The following is a 20,188-nucleotide window of genomic DNA, read 5'->3' as shown; positions in this document are numbered from 1 at the left end:
TAGGGAGTAGAGAAGTGTGGGAAATAAGGTCTGGGCTAATGAGTTTGGTGTCCTGGAACCTTGGACAGGCATGCCACCTCTTGGGATGTCAGTTTCCTTACTGATAAAATGATGAAGGTAACTGAATGACTTCTAGTCTTCTAGGCTATGATTCCACTTTGCCAATCTTCCTAGCTTCTAATTTTCAATGTCCCCTATCTGTCTTTAGTCTACATTTTTTATCAGTATCAAGATCAGAGTGATATGATGATAGGGAGCTCATGCATCATGTGAACGGTGGAGTCCTGGGAACTATGACTGGGTTCAGGGTGGAAACGAGACAATAAGCAGGTGCCAAAGGCTTTGACATGTCAGCAGAAGGTGTGGGAATGGCAGTGGGTGACAATACTGAGGACAGAGAAGGCAGGCTCCTCTGGGTGTTTGGAAGACAGGAGTTTGAAGATGAGGGGTCTTTACAAGATGAAGAGAGAAGAATGGCAATTGACATAGGATTTAGATAATTACAACTACAGAACAAATGAGTGAACTTCAGAAACACATCTCTCCTTTTTCTCCCCACAGCCATATGAAAGAATCAAGCCTCAGGGAGTAAGGGAGAGTTCTTTATTTCTATTTTATTAGCTTACTTTCTCATATTGACAACCTAGGCCAGTCTTGTCCAGACCCATCACATCTGAATTCTGACACTACTAGATATGTGGGTACAAATATGTGTTACACTACTTCTTTCTCCCACGACTTCTTGTCTCTGCCTTCACACAACTTCAGTTTGACTACATATTTATTTTGCTTAATATTTCAAATCTTATGGTAATTTCAGGGTGCATTTTCCATTCACAAAATGCAAATGTATTCAACATGTTCTTTCACTTACTAATTTTCCCATTGATGTTTACGCTGTCTTAATATTCTTGCAAGTCTAAGAAAAGCTCTTGAACATTCATTTTAATTTCTTCTAAGCAACTCCAGTGAATTCTCTAAATAGAACAGAACTTTATAATCTTTTTATTGATTGTTTGGAAGTGGATTTTCCATTTCCAAGGGATTAGAACTTTCCCAGCTCAAAATTAATCTCAGAGTAGAAGACAGTGAGTGTGCTTTCTTTAAGGATTCTATCCCTTAGAGCTGAAATGGGATTTAAACGCCATTGTGAGGTTTATTGGAGTCAAGTAAGGAAATATTTCCTCCTGGAAAGAGTTTTAGAAACCCAGAATCCAATTCTCATAGCCAGTGTCTCTGTCTGGTGTGGCAAGACCCTGTCTCATGGGGATATTTGAGGACATGTATCCTGGTCATGGCCTATTATATTGAAGCTCTAAGTAAGGATCACATTTGTCAAAGGCCTGACCTGAGCACCATCTCATGCCCTTTACAAAGCAATAAACTGAAGGATCCTAGAGGGAGAGACAGTGTTGATTGCTAACATTTGCAAGTCTGGTATCTAGGACCCAGTGGTTATAACAAGAGCTACAAGTCTTTGTGCTTTTGCTGTGCATAGGTTGTAGACTAAGTACTTTATAGCTATTGAAATTTAACCCTAAAGTGACCTACTGAGGTAGGTATTATATTTATACCCATTTTAGAAATGTAGATAATCAGGCATAGAGAAATTAACTCATTGCTCAAGACCACAGCTGTAGGAGTGGCAGAGCCAGGATTTGAACAACAGGTCAGACTACAGAAAGGAAAAGCCAAGACTTGGACCTGGTCTTCAGACTTCAAATCAATGGTTTGCACTATTGTTGTTATTGTTTTCAGTCTATTTATGGGGGTGACAACTGCAAAACTAAGTGGCTGGGAGAAAGTTTGAGAAAGAGGAAACACTCAGACCACTCCCTCAACCGCCAACCACACTTTTCCTTGTTTATATGGCTGGGTTAGTCTTGCTTGGAGGCCGGGCAGCCTCCTTAGCCTGGTGGCTTTGACCTTTGGATTTAGAGAAAGAGATGAGTCCATGTCTCTTGACAGGGAGCCTGTGGCAGGGCCAGCCAACTTGTTAATTAACCCCTAGGATTCTTGCTAGCCAGTTTGGATTGCTCAAGATTGAAACAGGCTCTTTGAGGCAGGACTTGCTTAAAGATTTCATCCTGGAACTTTCTGAAGTGACACATGAGGAGAAGTTAACCTCAACTTCAACTCTGTGCTAGGGATCTGTGACTGCCATGAGGAAAAGGGCAACTTTTCCTGAGATACAGATAGCTGACTTCACCTCGGGGAATCCCGTATCATGCAGGAATTCTCTTTGGAAGGGGGTCTTTCAGAATCCCTTGGAAGTCATGCCTTCCTCCTACACCTCAACATACCACATTCTTGTTCTGGTAATTCACTCAGCTCCCCTACACATTACCAGCTCTTCCCTTCCATCAACTTTTGAAAAGTTCCTTGAAAAGTCTAATCTTACCCATTAAAAGTTTCCATGCTGCAAAAAGTTTGCTTATAGGTCTTCTTTCCTAGCTCCACTGAGTCAGAACATGAAACATATCCTCTCCCTTTTTTTTTTTCCTTTCCTACTCCACTCCTCCTCACTATGCCTGGAAATTCCCCAGGTCATCCTGTGAACAGTTCCTTCATGTTTGTCTCTGGTCATTTCTGCTGTCACCTTCTCTGCTCTCTGGATAATTCCTGTGGTGGAAGTCTTTTCCTGTGCTCCTCCCCTTGGATCTTCAGCTTTCAGGGACTAAAATGGCAAAACACCTTTTTACCAGAAGGTCCAAAGAACATGATATGCAGACCATCAAAAGTTTTCAGAAAAGGTCACCAAATCGGGGGAGGAGTCAAGATGGCGGAGAAGTAGCAGCCTGAGACTACATCAGGTAGCAGGAGATCAGCTCGATAGCTTATCTAAACATTGCAAACACCTACAAATCCAATGGGAGAGCGAAGAGAAGAAGAACAGCAACTCTAGAAACAGAAAATCAACCACTTTCTGAAAGGTAGGACTGGCGGAGAAGTGAATCTAAAACGACGGGAAGATAAACCGCGGGGGGAGGGGCCAGCTCCCGGCAAGCGGCGGAGCAACGGAGCACAAAATCAGGACTTTTAAAAGTCTGTTCCACTGAGGGACATTGCTCCAGAGGCTAAACCAGGGTGAAGCCCACGTGGGGTCAGCGTGGCCCCAGGCCCCACAGGGTCACAGAAGGATCAGGGGTGTCAGAGTGTCAGAGAGCTCGCAGGTATTAGAACGGAGAAGCCAGCTGCAGAGACAGAGCCGAGGACTGAACTCTCAGCTCGGGGTTACCTTGAACTGGTCGTGGGCTGGGTGAGCTCGGAGCGCGGCTAGAGGCTGGGGATACGGGAGTGATTGGGTGCTGTCCTCTGGGGGCGCACTGAGGAGTGGGGCCCCAGGCTCTCGGCTCCTCCGGGCTGGAGACTAGGAGGCCGCCATTTTCATTCCCGTCCTCCGGAACTCTACGGAAAGCGTTCAGGGAACAGAAGCTCCCAAAAGCGAACCCGAGCTGATTACTTAGTCCGGCCGCCGGTAAGGGCGGTGCAATCCCGCCTCGGGCAAAGACACTTGAGAGTCACTACAACAGGCCCCTCCCCCAGAAGATCAACAAAATATCCAGCCAAAACGAAGTTCATCTATCAAGGAGAAAGCAGGTTCAATTCCCAAGACAGCAGAACAATTCCAGAGGAGGAGAAAGCAAAGCATGGAACTCATGGCTTTCTCCCCATGATTCTTTAGTCTTGCGGCTACTTCAATTTTTTTTTTCTTTTTTCAATTTTTTTTCTTTTTTCTTTTTTCTTCTTCTGCTAAATTTTTTAAAACTTTTACCCTTTTCTTTTTTAACGTTTTTTGACTAGTTCATCTAAATATGTATATTTTTTCTTTCGTTTTTATATTTTTTTATTTGTTTTATTTTTTAAATTTTTTTTCCTTTTTTTTTTTCTTTTCTTTTTTTTTCAGAACCTGTTTTTATCCCCTTTCTCTCCCCCACAATTAGGGGTCTCTTCTGATTTGGTTACAGCGCATTTTTCCGGGGTCTTTGCCACCCTTTTAGTAGTTTATTTGCTCCTTCATATCCTCTTATCTGGACAAAATGACAAGGCGGAAAAAATCACCACAAACAAAAGAACAAGAGACAGTACCGAAGGCTAGGGACCTAATTAACACAGACATTGGTAATATGTCAGATCAAGAGTTCAGAATGACGATTCTGAACATTCTAGCCGGGCTCGAAAAAGGCATGGAAGATATTAGAGAAACCCTCTCTGGAGATATTAAAGCCCTTTCTGGAGAAATTAAAGAACTAAAATCTAACCAAGTTGAAATCAAAAAAGCTATTAATGAGGTGCAATCAAAAATGGAGGCTCTCACTGCTAGGATAAATGAGGCAGAAGAAAGAATTAGTGATATAGAAGACCAAATGACAGAGAATAAGGAAGCCGAGCAAAAGAGGGACAAACAGCTACTGGACCATGAGGGGAGAATTCGAGAGATAAGTGACACCATAAGACGAAACAACATTAGAATAATTGGGATTCCAGAAGAAGAAGAAACAGAGAGGGGAGCAGAAGGTCTATTGGAGAGAATCATTGGAGAGAATTTCCCTAACATGGCAAAGGGAACAAGCATCAAAATCCAGGAGATGCAGAGAACCCCCCTCAAAGTCAACAAGAATAGGTCCACACCCCGTCACCTAATAGTAAAATTTACAAGTCTTAGTGACAAAGAGAAAATCCTGAAAGCAGCCCGAGAAAAGAAGTCTGTAACATACAATGGTAAAAATATTAGATTGGCGGCAGACTTATCCACAGAGACCTGGCAGGCCAGAAAGAGCTGGCATGATATATTCAGAGCACTAAACGAGAAAAACATGCAGCCAAGAATACTCTATCCAGCTAGGCTATCATTGAAAATAGAAGGGGAGATAAAAAGCTTCCAGGACAAACAAAAACTGAAAGAATTTGCAAACACCAAACCAGCTCTACAGGAAATATTGAAAGGGGTCCTCTAAGCAAAGAGAGAGCCTAAAAGTAGTAGATCAGAAAGGTACAGAGACAATATACAGTAACAGTCACCTTACAGGCTAATAATGGCACTAAATTCATATCTCTCAATAGTTACCCTGAATGTTAATGGGCTAAATGCCCCAATCAAAAGACACAGGGTATCAGAATGGATAAAAAAACAAAACCCATCAGTATGTCGCCTACAAGAAACTCATTTTAGACGCGAAGACACCTCCAGATTTAAAGTGAGGGGGTGGAAAACAATTTACCATGCTAATGGGCATCAGAAGAAAGCTGGGGTGGCAATCCTTATATCAGATCAATTAGATTTCAAGCCAAAGACTATAATAAGAGATGAGGAAGGACACTATATCCTACTCAAAGGGTCTGTCCAACAAGAAGATCTAACAATTTTAAATATCTATGCCCCTAACGTGGGAGCAGCCAATTATATCAACCAATTAATAACAAAATCAAAGAAACACATCAATAATAATACAATAATAGTAGGGGACTTTAACACTCCCCTCACTGAAATGGACAGATCATCCAAGCAAAAGATCAACAAGGAAATAAAGGCCTTAAATGACACACTGGACCAGATGGACATCACAGATATATTCGGAACTTTTCATCCCAAAGCAACACAATACACATTCTTCTCTAGTGCACATGGAACCTTCTCCAGAATAGATCACATCCTGGGTCACAAATCAGGTCTCAACCGGTATCAAAAGATTAGGATCATTCCCTGCATATTTTCAGACCACAATGCTCTGAAGCTAGAACTCAATCACAAGAGGAAAGCTGGAAAGAACCCAAATACATGGAGACTAAACAGCATCCTTCTAAAGAATGAATGGGTTAACCAGGAAATTAAAGAAGAATTGAAAAAATTCATGGAAACAAATGATAATGAAAACACAACAGTTCAAAATCTGTGGGACACAGCAAAGGCAGTCCTGAGAGGAAAATATATAGCGGTACAAGCTTTTCTCAAGAAACAAGAAAGGTCAAGTACACAACCTAACCCTACACGTAAAGGAGCTGGAGAAAGAACAAGAAAGAAACCCTAAACCCAGCAGGAGAAGAGAAATCATAAAGATCAGAGCAGAAATCAATGAAATAGAAACCAAAAAAACAATAGAAAAAATCAATGAAACTAGGAGCTGGTTCTTTGAAAGAATCAACAAGATTGATAAACCCCTGGCCAGACTCATCAAAAAGAAAAGAGAAAGGACCCAAATCAATAAAATCATGAATGAAAGAGGAGAGATCACAACTAACACCAAAGAAATACAGACAATTATAAAAACATACTATGAGCAACTCTACACCAACAAATTGGACAATCTGGAAGAAATGGATGCATTCCTAGAGACATATAAACTACCACAACTGAACCAGGAAGAAATAGAAAACCTGAACAGGCCCATAACCAGTAAGGAGATTGAAACAGTCATCAAAAATCTCCAAACAAACAAAAGCCCAGGGCCAGACGGCTTCCCAGGGGAATTCTACCAAACATTTAAAGAAGAACTCATTCCTATTCTCCTGAAACTGTTCCAAAAAATAGAAAGTGAAGGAAAACTTCCAAACTCATTTTATGAGGCCAGCATCACCTTGATCCCAAAACCAGACAAGGATCCCACCAAAAAACAGAACTACAGACCAATATCCTTGATGAACACAGACGCAAAAATTCTTGCCAAAATACTAGCCAATAGGATTCAACAGTACATTAAAAGGATTATTCACCACGATCAAGTGGGATTTATTCCAGGGCTGCAGGGTTGGTTCAACATCCGCAAATCAATCAATGTGATAGAACACATTAATAAAAGAAAGAACAAGAACCATATGATACTCTCCATAGATGCTGAAAAAGCATTTGACAAAGTACAGCATCCCTTCCTGATCAAAACTCTTCAAAGTGTGGGGATAGAGGGCACATACCTCAATATTATCAAAGCCATCTATGAAAAACCCACCGCAAATATCATTCTCAATGGAGAAAAACTGAAAGCTTTTCCGTTAAGGTCAGGAACACGGCAGGGATGTCCATTATCACCACTGTTATTCAACATAGTACTAGAAGTCCTAGCCTCAGCAATCAGACAACAAAGAGAAATTAAAGGCATCCAAATTGGTAAAGAAGAAGTCAAACTATCACTCTTCACAGATGATATGATACTATATGTGGAAAACCCAAAAGACTCCACTCCAAAACTGCTAGAACTTGTACAGGAATTCAGTAAAGTGTCAGGATATAAAATCAATGCACAGAAATCAGTTGCATTTCTGTACACCAACAACAAGACTGAAGAAAGAGAAATTAAGGAGTCAATCCCATTCACAATTGTACCCAAAACTATAAGATACCTAGGAATAAACCTAACCAAAGAGACTAAGAATCTATACACAGAAAATTATAAAGTACTCATGAAAGAAATTGAGGAAGACACAAAAAAATGGAAAAATGTTCCATGCTCCTGGATTGGAAGAATAAATATTGTGAAAATGTCTATGCTACCTAAAGCAATCTACACATTTAATGCAATCCCTATCAAAATACCATCCATTTTTTTTCAAAGAAATGGAACAAATAGTCCTCAAATTTATATGGAACCAGAAAAGGCCTCGAATAGCCAAAGGAATATTGAAAAAGAAAGCCAAAGTTGGTGGCATCACAATTCCGGACTTCAAGCTCTATTACAAAGCTGTCATCATCAAGACAGCATGGTACTGGCACAAAAACAGACACATAGATCAGTGGAACAGAATAGAGAGCCCAGAAATCGACTCTCAACTCTATGGTCAACTAATCTTCAACAAAGCAGGAAAGAAGGTCCAATGGAAAAAAGACAGCCTCTTCAATAAATGGTGCTGGGAAAATTGGACAGCCACATGCAGAAAAATGAAATTGGACCACTTCCTTACACCACACACGAAAATAGACTCCAAATGGATGAAGGACCTCAATGTGAGAAAGGAATCCATCAAAATCCTTGAGGAGAATGCAGGCAGCAACCTCTTCGACCTCAGCCGTAGCAACATCTTCCTAGGAACAACGGCAAAGGCAAGGGAAGCAAGGGCAAAAATGAACTATTGGGATTTCATCAAGATCAAAAGCTTTTGCACAGCAAAGGAAACAGTTAACAAAACCAAAAGACAGCTGACAGAATGGGAGAAGATATTTGCAAACGACATATCAGATAAAGGGCTAGTATCCAAAATCTATAAGGAACTTAGCAAACTCAACACCCAAAGAACAAACAATCCAATCAAGAAATGGGCAGAGGACATGAACAGACATTTCTGCAAAGAAGACATCCAGATGGCCAACAGACACATGAAAAAGTGCTCCACGTCACTCGGCATCAGGGAAATACAAATCAAAACCACGATGAGATATCACCTCACACCAGTCAGGATGGCTAAAATTAACAAGTCAGGAAATGAGAGATGCTGGCGAGGATGCGGAGAAAGGGGAACCCTCCTCCACTGTTGGTGGGAATGCAAGCTGGTGCAACCACTCTGGAGAACAGCATGGAGGTTCCTCAAAATGTTGAAAATAGAACTACCCTATGACCCAGCAATTGCACTACTGGGTATTTACCCTAAAGATACAAACATAGTGATCCGAAGGGGCACGTGTACCCGAATGCTTATAGCAGCAATGTCTACAATAGCCAAACTATGGAAAGAACCTAGATGTCCATCAACAGATGAATGGATAAAGAAGAAGTGGTATATATACACAATGGAATACTATGCAGCCATCAAAAGAAATGAAATCATGCCATTTGCGACGACGTGGATGGAACTAGAGCGTATCATGCTTAGTGAAATAAGTCAATCGGAGAAAGACAACTATCATATGATCTCCCTGATATGAGGACATGGAGAAGCAACATGGGGGGTTAGGGGGATATGAGAAGAATAAATGAAACAAGATGGGATTGGGAGGGAGACAAACCATAAATGACTCTTAATCTCACAAAACAAACGGGGGGTTGCTGGGGGGAGGTGGGATTGGGAGAGGGGGAGGGGGCTATGGACATTGGGGAGGGTAAGTGCTATCGTGAGTGCTGTGAAGTGTGTAAACCTGGCGATTCACAGACCTGTACCCCTGGGGATAAAAATACATTATATGTTTATTAAAAAAAAAAAAATTTGGAAGGGGAGGCGAACCATAAGAGACTATGGACTCTGAAAAACAACCTGAGGGTTTTGAAGGGTCAGGGGTGGGAGGTTGGGGGAACAGGTGGTGGGTAATGGGGAGGGCACGTTTTGCATGGAGCACTGGGTGTTGTGCAAAAAGAATGAATACTGTTACGCTGAAAAAATAAATAAAATGGGAAAAAAAAAAAAGGTCACCAAATGTAGTTCAACTTAGCTAAAGAGATGAATAATGTCCTCATCCCTAGGAAAAAAGCATATATATCCATGTGTTACCTCCTGTACTTACCATGAACCTCTTCCAAAATAGTGTTCCTATTTCTCATGTCACTTTTCTGAACAAAAAGCCTCAAATGATATTAACTAAGAAGTGTATGAAACACATACTTTATTTAGTGTAGCTCACAGACAAAGCCACAGAAAGTCAGGTTCTGACCAGTGTGAGCCTGCCAACCATCTAGAACTGGGATCTCTGAATGTTGGCAGCCAACCAGCAACTCTTGGTTCCATGAGCTCAGCACTGTTGCTGTCCTAGGAAACAAATGATCACTTTTCCCATGGTAATTTTTGATGGGAAAAATATATAGATACTCTCCTATATGCAGTTCCCTTAATCAACCATGGGTTTGCTATTGAGAAGGTAAGAATGCATGTATGTAACAAAATAGCAGAATAAATGAGAGAGGGACTACTTTACTATGTAACTCTAATAGGATATAACACAGGATGAAACGAATTGAATACAAATTCTAACTCCTAGTAAGTAATCATATTTTATCCTAATGCTAGTAATGCTGATTTAGACTGGTTTTTGACTATTCTCAGTATGATTTAAAAAAAAAATAATGAATTAAAGTGATATCAGTGAGAACTGGATCTTTAGCATCAGTAAAGAAGAAACAGATGTAAAATCAATGGGTTTACATAAAAGCCCTGAAATTTATAAATACATATTATCTACCTCTATCTATTGAAAGTCTTAGAAACAATAGACAATTCAGTAGCAATGAAAACCTATAGCACCCTGATTGTTGTAATTATCATTTATCACTGAAAGGAGCCAAGGCTCCTTAGAAGAATAGCTGATTATAGGTCTGTGGTTGAACATGTACAATTTGAGCCTAGAAAATTTTGTTCTACTGGAATGCAAGGAAGTAATCACAGAATTGTAAGATAATGTCAAAAATACTCATCTGGCTACATTAAGAGGTCCCCGCTAACTGAAGATGGGACAATTTGAGCTTCAATAAGTTCAATAATATACTAAATAAAATACATTCAATCAAATGTATTTAAATCTATGATAACTAAATCTATAATTTCATAATGAAATGTTAAAAATATTAGGAAAACTAATTGGTCACTGATGGAAGACATTCATGAACAAAACCATTATTTTGAAAACTAGTAAGAATTAAGCATTTATTCCACTTTTCCTTTATAAACCACAATATATGATAGTTATACATAGTATATGATAACTATACCAGAGTATAACTTGATAGATAATGAGAAGTATTACAAACTGTCTGAACAAGTAATAGATTAAAAAGAGAATAGGGGCGCCTGGGTGGCTCAGCGGGTTAAAGCCTCTGCCTTCAGCTCAGGTCATGATCCCAGGGTCCTGGGATCGAGCCCCGCATCAGGCTCTCTGCTTAGCGCAGAACCTGCTTCCTCCTCTCTCTCTCTCTGCCTGCCTCTCTGCCTACTTGTAATCTCTGTCAAATAAATAAATCTTAAAAAAAAAAAAAGAGAATATATGTAGAATATTACTATCTGAAAGTCATATTAAACAAATGGATCTAAGCAACAACTAGTAAGACCACTGATGCACAATCAGACATTACACGTCACCTGACCGAGGTACCTAGCATTGCCTGTGAAGTAGCATTACTGAAAAACCACAGATGATTTCTATCAAGCTTCTAGGTATATCTAGCAATATATTCAAAATTCAGAGATGGAGAAATATTTTTTTTTTAAGATTTTATTTATTTGACAGACAGAGATCACAAGCAGGCAGAGAGGCAGGCAGAGAGAGAGGGGAGAAGCAGGGTCCCTGCTGAGAAGAGAGTCCCATGCAGGGCTCTATCTCAGGACCCTGGGACCATGACCCGAGTCAAAAGCAGAGGCTTTAACCCACTGAGCCACCCAGGCGCCCCTGGAGAAATATGTTTTTAAAACAGGCCACAGGAATACAATCACCAAAATCTATACTTTGGGAAACTCTACCAAATTTCCTGATTTCTTCTACGAGAGAGAGAGAGATAGATTAAGAGAGTTTGAGAAGACAGAGAAGGTTATGGAAAATAAAAAACTAACTAGATATTTGATGATTTTAAGAAGTTATTATTAATAATTTTAGGTGTGGTGATGGTACTGTAACTATGTTCATAACATGAGTCCTCATTAACATTTTTGGAAAAATGGGGGAAAACTGGATATGGATAATATGTTTATATCTGTGTCAAATATCTTAAATGGGACCACTTAATTATGGTTATGTAGGAAAATGCCTTTGTTTTAGGTAACAGACATTCAAATATGTATATGTGAATTGTTCTAATGTGTGTAACTTACTTTAAGATGGTTCAAAAAATATATGTATGTGAATGTTCTAATTTTTAATAATAATTAAGGGTAAGTATTTATATCTTGTAGAGATACATAATAAAATACTATTAAATAAATTGTTATTTACTTCAAAATAACCTAGGGAAGTGTGAGTGTGTAACTGAAACAAGATGAGCGATGACCTGAAAATTATTAAAGCTCTGTCTCTAGAACATTGGAGTTTATTATGCTATTCTCTCTACTTGTGTATATGTGTTGCATTTTCCATAAAAAAATATTAAAGCAGTAAAGACTTTATAGTGTCTGCTAGCTTTCCCACCCCACCCTCCACAACACACAGGGACTTGTGGGTTTGATGAGGTGAGAGGGATACAGAAACCATTAGCAGGACATATAAGGGACCCCAGGTGCCCAACATGTCACCAGGAATCTAGGTTCCAGGAGAGGCAGTTTCCATTTCAGAGCAGAAGAACCACAGCCATTCTTCCTTTATTTGTTTTATTTTTAAAAAATTTTTATTTTATTTGTTTACAGCAGGTTCTACACACAACATGGGGCTCAAACTGACAACCCCAAGATCAAGAGTTGAGCCAGTCAGGCACCCTTCCATTCCTTCAGATATTCAGATTCTACTGCAGGCTGATCCAGAGTTTTCATATCTGAGACACTGCAGCAGAGCCTAACCACCTCCATTCATGTTGCATATCAGGTTCTCACAGATGCTCCTGTTTGAGCAATTACATAGGAGCAAGATTGCCCTTCAGAATCCCTCACTGCCAACCCAGAGCCCTGTGTTTGTGGAATGCTGTGGAAGGATGTGGGAGGAGTACAGATGAAATTCCTCTAGAATGAGGCACACTCATCTGTCTCTCTATAGGGGAACTGTCAAAGGCAGAAGTTCCCAATTCTCCTATCTAATCATATCAGTGGTGTTCCATGTTCTGTTAGCTTCATTCATTCCAAGAATTTACCTTATTTTAAACTTTGTATTATATAATATTTCAAAAATAAACAGAAAGGGAGAGAACAGAATAATGAATTCCTCTGTATTTATTACCTAACTCCAGCAGTTATCAATATATTTGTTAATCCTGTGTAATTAATACCTTCACTGTTCTTTTTCTTAAATACCTGAAAGGAGATCCCCAATGTCATGTATTTTTTTAAAATATATCATAATTTATTTCTAACTAATAAAGATATCTCCCATAAATTCTGTATCATTATAACACTTAAAAATTAATAACTGTTTATATACAGCATCTAATACCTGGTCCATATCCAGATGTCCCTGATTGTCTCAGGAATGTCTTTCTGATGTTGGTTTATTACAGTCAGATCCAAAGCCTGCAGATTGCATTTTATTATTATGCTCTTATATCTCTTTTATTCTGTAAGAGTCCCTTGCTCCCTCTCTGTTTTTTCTATGCCATTGTTTTTTGGGAAAACCCACTCATTTTCTGTATAGAGAATCAAACATTCTGGATTTCCTTTCTTGCACAGCCTTCAAACTCACTCCTCCAAATGGACAATAAATCTAGTTGATTCAATTCAAGTTCTACTTTTGAGGGAACTCTACTGTCATGGTGGTGCCGTAAACTTCCTATCTCATCACACCATGAGGCATACAATGTCTGCTTTCCTCACATTCAGTGACACAAAGATTGCTCATTTAAATATAAGAAAAAGAAAAAAAAAATTATCAGTGTACCCACTTGGGGTCTGTCTGATCCCTCGATAATAAAATCCCCCATCAGGTTTTCCCACTAACATTTTTCACATCAATCAAAGGCCATTGCCTAGATCCATAATTTTATTTGGGGTTTCAAAATGTTGATTTTCTAATTCTACCTTTCCTTCTGTATTTATAAGCTGGTATTCTTCAGAATGGTGAATTTTCCTTATGAATTCTGGCTACCATGAAATATAAATTAGTAGAGATAAGGCATAATAAATTTTGGTTGTTTTCATTTAGTTTTTAAATTCTATATTGATGTGTTGATGTTATAAAAACCTTTTCTATTGAACAGTTTTAATCCATTAGGATTGATAGATTTACATGTATTTGATAATTTGGTATGTTTTAATCTGTTCCAAACATTATTTGTTTTATCTAAGTTGTTACAACTTAAGCCAGCAATAGTTTCCTCAGTAAACATTTTTGTCCTCATTTTATTTTGAAAAATATTCAACATGTGACTGTGACTTTTGGACAGGATTCTGCAGTACTATTTATTTATGGCACAATAATAGTTTTCAGACTTATCTTCTACAGCTCCTGCCCTGGACCTGGAATTGGACACTCTTGAAGTGTTCCTAGATTCTCTTAGTGGAAAAAATTCATTTGTAGCCCAGAATTTGGATATGTAAAGTAGAGAATTTTATTTGCTCTTTACAGGACCCTGAAATATATTTACTATAATTATCATGTTATTATTATTATTAGTTAATGAAAAATCTGAAGTTTGGAGAGGTCAACAAATTTAATCAAGGTCACAGGAAGATAATTAAGGTCACAGGAGAGTTCTACTTGCTGTGAGTGAGTATAACATAATGAGGATGAAAATTTCTGTCCACTGAAAGTTTATAATCAGATTGGGGAGATCCACATGTGAGAAACAATTCAATGAAATCTTGAAGTGACAGAATTTGAGGCAGTGGAGGTCTCTTGGTGATAGGTAGGTGGTTCCTGACATAAATGACAAAGTAAGGAAGCTTTACAGAGAGCTTGCCCTCATCAGTGAGATAGAGAAAGCATCATATAATGGGGGTGTGGTATTTTAATTTGGATGTTTCCAAAATCAGAATCTGAGGTGAAGGCTTGGTTTCAGACAGTTGATTGGGAGGTGACTCTAGGAAACAGAAGTGAGGGGACAGAGAAAGTAAGGCAGGAGAATACTCCACATCTAGGTATTTAATCAAGAGAGAAGTAAATATGTGACCATACAAATGTGTGAATATTCACAGCAGCTTTAGTCATAACAGCCAAACTCAGAAATAACTCAAATATACATTACCAAGTAAATAGACTAAAAAATGATATATTTGTACAATAAAATACTATCTGGCAATAAAAAAGAGCAAATCAATGTGCAAAACAATATAGGCTAATTTCAAAAACATTATATTGGGCTAAGTAGTTCAAAATACATGATTTGTTTTTGTGAAATTCTAGAATTTGATGAATTAATTTATAATGAGAAAAAACAAATCTGTGGTTACCTGATTGAGGATGGAGGTGGAGAGTATGGGCTGCAAAGGGGAGATGGAGAGACATTTAATGTGGTTACATACACGGTGATGCTTACACAACCATGTAGATACATCAAAGTACATCAGATTATACCTTTAAAATGGGCATATTTATTTTAAGTTGTTACTCAATAAAGCTGGTTTTAAAAAGCCAATACAGGGCATGTCACAACAATGGCTGCCATAGATGATGATTATCTTTGCAGGGACCTCTGAGAGGCATCTTTTATCAGAAAGATAGGAGACAGGCACATTTATCCACTGGCTGCATCTCCTCCCCCTTGAAGTTTGCCCCTGTGGGTGTCAAATTCTTGCACTTCTGAGGTGAAACTACTTGCTTTTACTATTCACTGTGGTAAACCTTCTGTGTTTTGGCATTGAGCCTTTCCCATACACCTAACAGCACTAGGTTGTAGCATGTAATAATTAATAATAAAAACAATAATACAAAGACAATAACAAAGACAATGATAAGGACCAATGCTGCCAGTTACTCCTGTTGCAGCAGCTGTTCTTTCTGAGGATAGCACAGTGGGGAACAGTTGGACCAGGTTTGTCTATTTTCAGACTCCTACAGCAGGTTTTCATCTATGCCAGTCTTCACAGGTGACATGAACAAACGGCCTAAGTCTTCTGAAAGAAAATTGTCAGATGAGAACATGTTTTAATGATACCTGATAAAAATTACTGTTTGTGTTTAATGTGGAATCTTTGCATTGTGAATATTTGAGGGGTGTGTTCTGCCTAGGTAAATAGTTAAAGCTAATTTTGAATTGACCTTAGATTTTATTTCTTACTAATACTCTTAGGGCAACAATTTTATCTATGGGCCATTACCCTTCACTCATGCCAGCAACTCACAGGGACCTCACCGAGACTTAGATGGCATGGATTTAATTCACCCTGCTGGATCCTAGGCCACTGTGATTTCTTAAATCAAGTTGTTTCATGATTTTTAAAAAGCATAATCCTATGTCATTTATTTCTGTATTAATTTTTGGAATTATTCAACACTTTTTTGGGGGAAACAATTCCCAGCTGGTTCTCCCTGGATAAGTGTTGTAAAGTATCATGAGAAGGACACTTTCCCATTCTGTTATAATTGTCTAATGTTTTATAGCTAAGTACTTATAAACTCTACAGTACCTTGTTGTCAATTTTGCTATAAGCTGTCATATGTGCTTTAAAGAAATTCAGAGGAAATATTTTGCTTTTTTTTCCCCTACATATTTACCATTTTAGGTGGTTGCCATTTTGTGTGTGTGTGTGTGTGTGTGTGTGTGTGTGCAAAATGGTGGTTTATTAAAGCATGGGGACAGGACGCATGGGCAGATTTTAAGAGAAATCTTTAAAACTACAAAATATTTGACTGAGAAAAACCAGGCTAAGAGATGTGAATATCATGTTAAAGGGGAACAGGTTGAGGAAACCAAGGAAATAACCCATTACCAAGATGGGTGTTAATTATTAATGTCATCAACTCTCTGACTGGTCTGAGAAGCTTGGTTCCTAATCTCAAGAAAGACTCTCGGTGAGAAGGGATGGCGAGAGACAGAGTTACTGCATTCTTCCTCAGCCACCACTGCTCATAGCTCAAAGGATATCAAAATAGTTTGGGATGAGGAGTTGAGGCCAAACAGCTTTAATATAACTGGATTTACTGAGTCCATAGCCCCAAATCCTTGAGGTCAGGCATCAGGCCCTGCCAGTTCAAGCCTCTGCATACTCTCACTTTCCCAGGATTCACATGTGGACTGTAGTCCTCTCTTTCACATCCATCCTTCCCTCTTTTCATTCCTATTCAAGTGTGGCCCAAGGGAAAGGAGCTTTAATTTTGTTATTTTTTAATCTTTCAGTAAACACACAATATATATTCCTTGTAGAAAATGAATGAGATACAGATAAGCACACAGAAGAAAATATAAATCATCCATAATCCTCCCCATCCCAAAGAAAATCATGCTTGTGAACTTTTCTCATGTTGATGCCAGAGGTCATTATTTCCTCTGGGAAGATTCCTTACTGGAATTCTTATTCCCTGCAATATGCTTAGGGAGATGTCAGAAGATACCTAACTAAGATCAAACACAAATGTTCCAACCTCTGCATTTGTTTCCTTTTTTTTTTTTTTTTGGCATTTGTTTTCTTTTGAAGATTTCCCAGTAATGGTTGCTGTTGCCCCATGAGAATCTGTTGGGACATTTTAAATAAAAGCTTGCAAAGACTAAGGGAAACTAAAATGGAATTGAACAGGGAGTCAAGCCATGGAGTGATCTGTCTCACAAATAGGATTCATTTATCTTCCCCTGAGGTGCTTCCTGGTGAGGTAAGGATTTACTGAAGCCTGGAAACCCTGGGTACAACCTCAAGCAAGCCTGATGTTGTTAGAGAACCCAAACCAGGGACACAGGTGTTTCCTGCATCACCATCTAGGTCTCTGCAGAGGACTTCAGTCATCTCCATGGCTAATTTCTGGAAATGCCATCCTCTTCAGTGACTGGGGGCTGCTGAGATATGCTCAGACAGGTGGGGCCATTTTCTTTTCTTGTTAAGATAGATTTTATTTATTTATTTATTTATTATTTATTGCGAGAGATAGAGGGAGATAGAGTGTGTGTGTGTTTGGGACAGTGACAGAGGAAGAGGGAGAGAAAGAATCTCAAGCAGACTCTGCACCAAATTGAGGCTCAGCTCACAACCTGAGCCAAAATGAAGACTCTGAGCCTTAAATGACTGAGCCATCTAGGCGTCCCTCTTTCATTTTTAAGATTTTGTTTATTTATGTATAATAGCCCTCCAAAATTTTATTTATTTATTTGAGAGAAAGAGAGAGAGAGAGAGCTTAATTGAGAGCAGGGGGAGGGGCAGAGGGAAAGGAGAGACTCTCAAACAGACTCTTCCCTGAGCAAGGCGCCCATGTGGGATTCAATCTCACAACCCTGGGATCATGACCTGAGCTCAAATTGAAAGACACTTAACCGACTGAGCCACCCAGGCACCCCAAAGGTGCCTATTCTTTCGTAATAGAAATGAGGGTGCAGGGAGATCATCCACATTCTGTGTCAACATCTCATGGTGCTGAGAAAAGGTCCTCACAGCAAGATGTAGCTAGGTAAGCCAGTGTGTGAAATTTGTGGTGTGTGTAACTTTGACATTTTGTTCCCTGAAGGTAACTTTCATCAACCATTGTGAAACTGTTTCCTGGCTGGTTGTTCTACTGTATCCTGGCTGGTTGTTCTACTGTATCTGGGGAGGTGCTGTCTCTGAACTCAGAGAGATCCTTCCACTGCGATCACTGAAATCCCTCAGCCTCACCTCTCCAGCTGACAGGAGCAGAGACAAGGCACCCTTCCCTTCATACACATGTTGTATAGCACATTTTCCAACCCCATACATATCATCTCTTTTTCTTCCTTTTCTTTTGGTATATTTTCCTTTTTGGCCTTCTTAATTTTGATTGTGCTCCTTTATACTTCTCAGATGTTTGTAACTAAGACAGCACTGAACGCTCTGCTCATACACAAAATAAGGAGCTTGCATTGAGTGATTTTTAGGTCACTTCCACCCCCGGTGGGGGTTATGGTGTAGTCACTTACCTTCTCTGGGTTATAACTTTACCCACTCATCAAATGAGGAGGCTGAATTGGAGAGCTCCAAGGCTTCATCCTGGTATAAAATTGGATTTTATTCTCATGCAAGTTACCATATATCTCCGGTGTGTGCAAGTGACAGGGACTTGGTGAAGTTGCCTCAGTACAAACTGATGGGAAGTCCTACTCATGGCCTGGTATCTATTTCACATTCTATTTTAGAGAAGTATGTGTTAATCTGCATCTGTGTAACCTACAGTGCAGGGAAATGAGCTCTGGATCTCTTTCTTTCAGCAAAGTCAGTTCAGTGTTATGGATACTTCCTTGGTAGCAAGATGATCTGGACCCTGTGCTGGGTCTGGCCAGATTGGGGCTGGAAACATCAGGGAATCGGGACTAGGAGGGGAGGTCGCAGTACTCAGATTCTAAAGGAGAAACTGTGCAGTCCACTGGGTCAGGTTCTGGTCTGAGTCTCTTATGTGTCCTGTGCTGGCTGGACTCCCTGTACTGACAAGTTTTATTACTCCCAAAGTTGTTTTATTTCTGTCATAAACATGGAAAACTGGGTTTCTCAGAATCTTTGACTTACAGAATCCCATTCTCCTTTTCCTAACTGCTAATAACAATAGCTGTAATTAGGCTCATTACTCCCTAAAATCACCCCCTGTGCTTCACGGTGTTTCTGAATTTCAATTCAGGGTAGAGTCAGCATAGAACAGAACAAAACAAATCTGGCTTCAAGTTGTCTCTGTCATCAGTCTTTCTGGGGGAACAAATTAGTTCATTTCCCAGGACACAAGTCAATTGTCTTTCTTGCCAGGTGAGACCTGCAGCTTCAACAGATGGGAGCCCCTCTGTGCATCTCAGAGGAGGCAGGGCGGGTGCACTCTGGCTCTCCTTTCAGCCCTCCCTCAGATCTTTCATGGGCCATTAGCATGATGGGCTGCTCACAGCCAATCCATCAGAATGAATGATTATTTTAATAGAAAAATATTTCAGTAATTAAGTAACACAATAACTCATTGAACATGGGAGATGAGGTGGTTTGGAGAAGTGGCATGCTCCTGGACATATGGAAATAGGTAGAGCATGTAAGTTTCCTGTCCAGTGGAGCCTCTACTGTAAGTGAGCCACTTGACCACCTGTGTTGAGGATTATCCAGTAGATGTCACTTGGCTTCTGTTTTCAGCAGGTGCTTGGGCAATGGTTGAGGAAATCTCCGCCAAGCCCAAGAACGCAGGTTCCCTCTTTCCAAGGCTGATCTGGCTGGAGCACCAGATCATCCAACCAGGCATCAGAAACTGCTATTGAGGGGCGCCTGGGTGGCTCAGTGGGTTAAAGCCTCTGCCTTCAGCTCCGGTCATGATCCCAGGGTCCTGGGATCAAGCCCCACATCGGGCTCTCTGCTCAGCAGGGAGCCTGCTTCTCCATCTCTCTCTGCCTGTCTCTCTTGCCTACTTGTGATCTCTGTCTGTCAAATGAATAAATAAAATCTTTTTTTAAAAAAAAAGAAACTGCTATTGAGTTTGCAATAAGGAAATGTAACGTGAAGGTGGTGTAATAAATTAACTTAATCTGAAAAAAAAGGGGAAAAATCCTAACCAAGGCTGATATGATTCCAGTTCCCTACTTAAATA

Source organism: Meles meles, chromosome 8 (genome assembly GCF_922984935.1).
Source record: "Meles meles chromosome 8, mMelMel3.1 paternal haplotype, whole genome shotgun sequence".
NCBI lineage: Eukaryota > Metazoa > Chordata > Mammalia > Carnivora > Mustelidae > Meles > Meles meles.
This window is presented reverse-complemented; position numbering follows the sequence as displayed.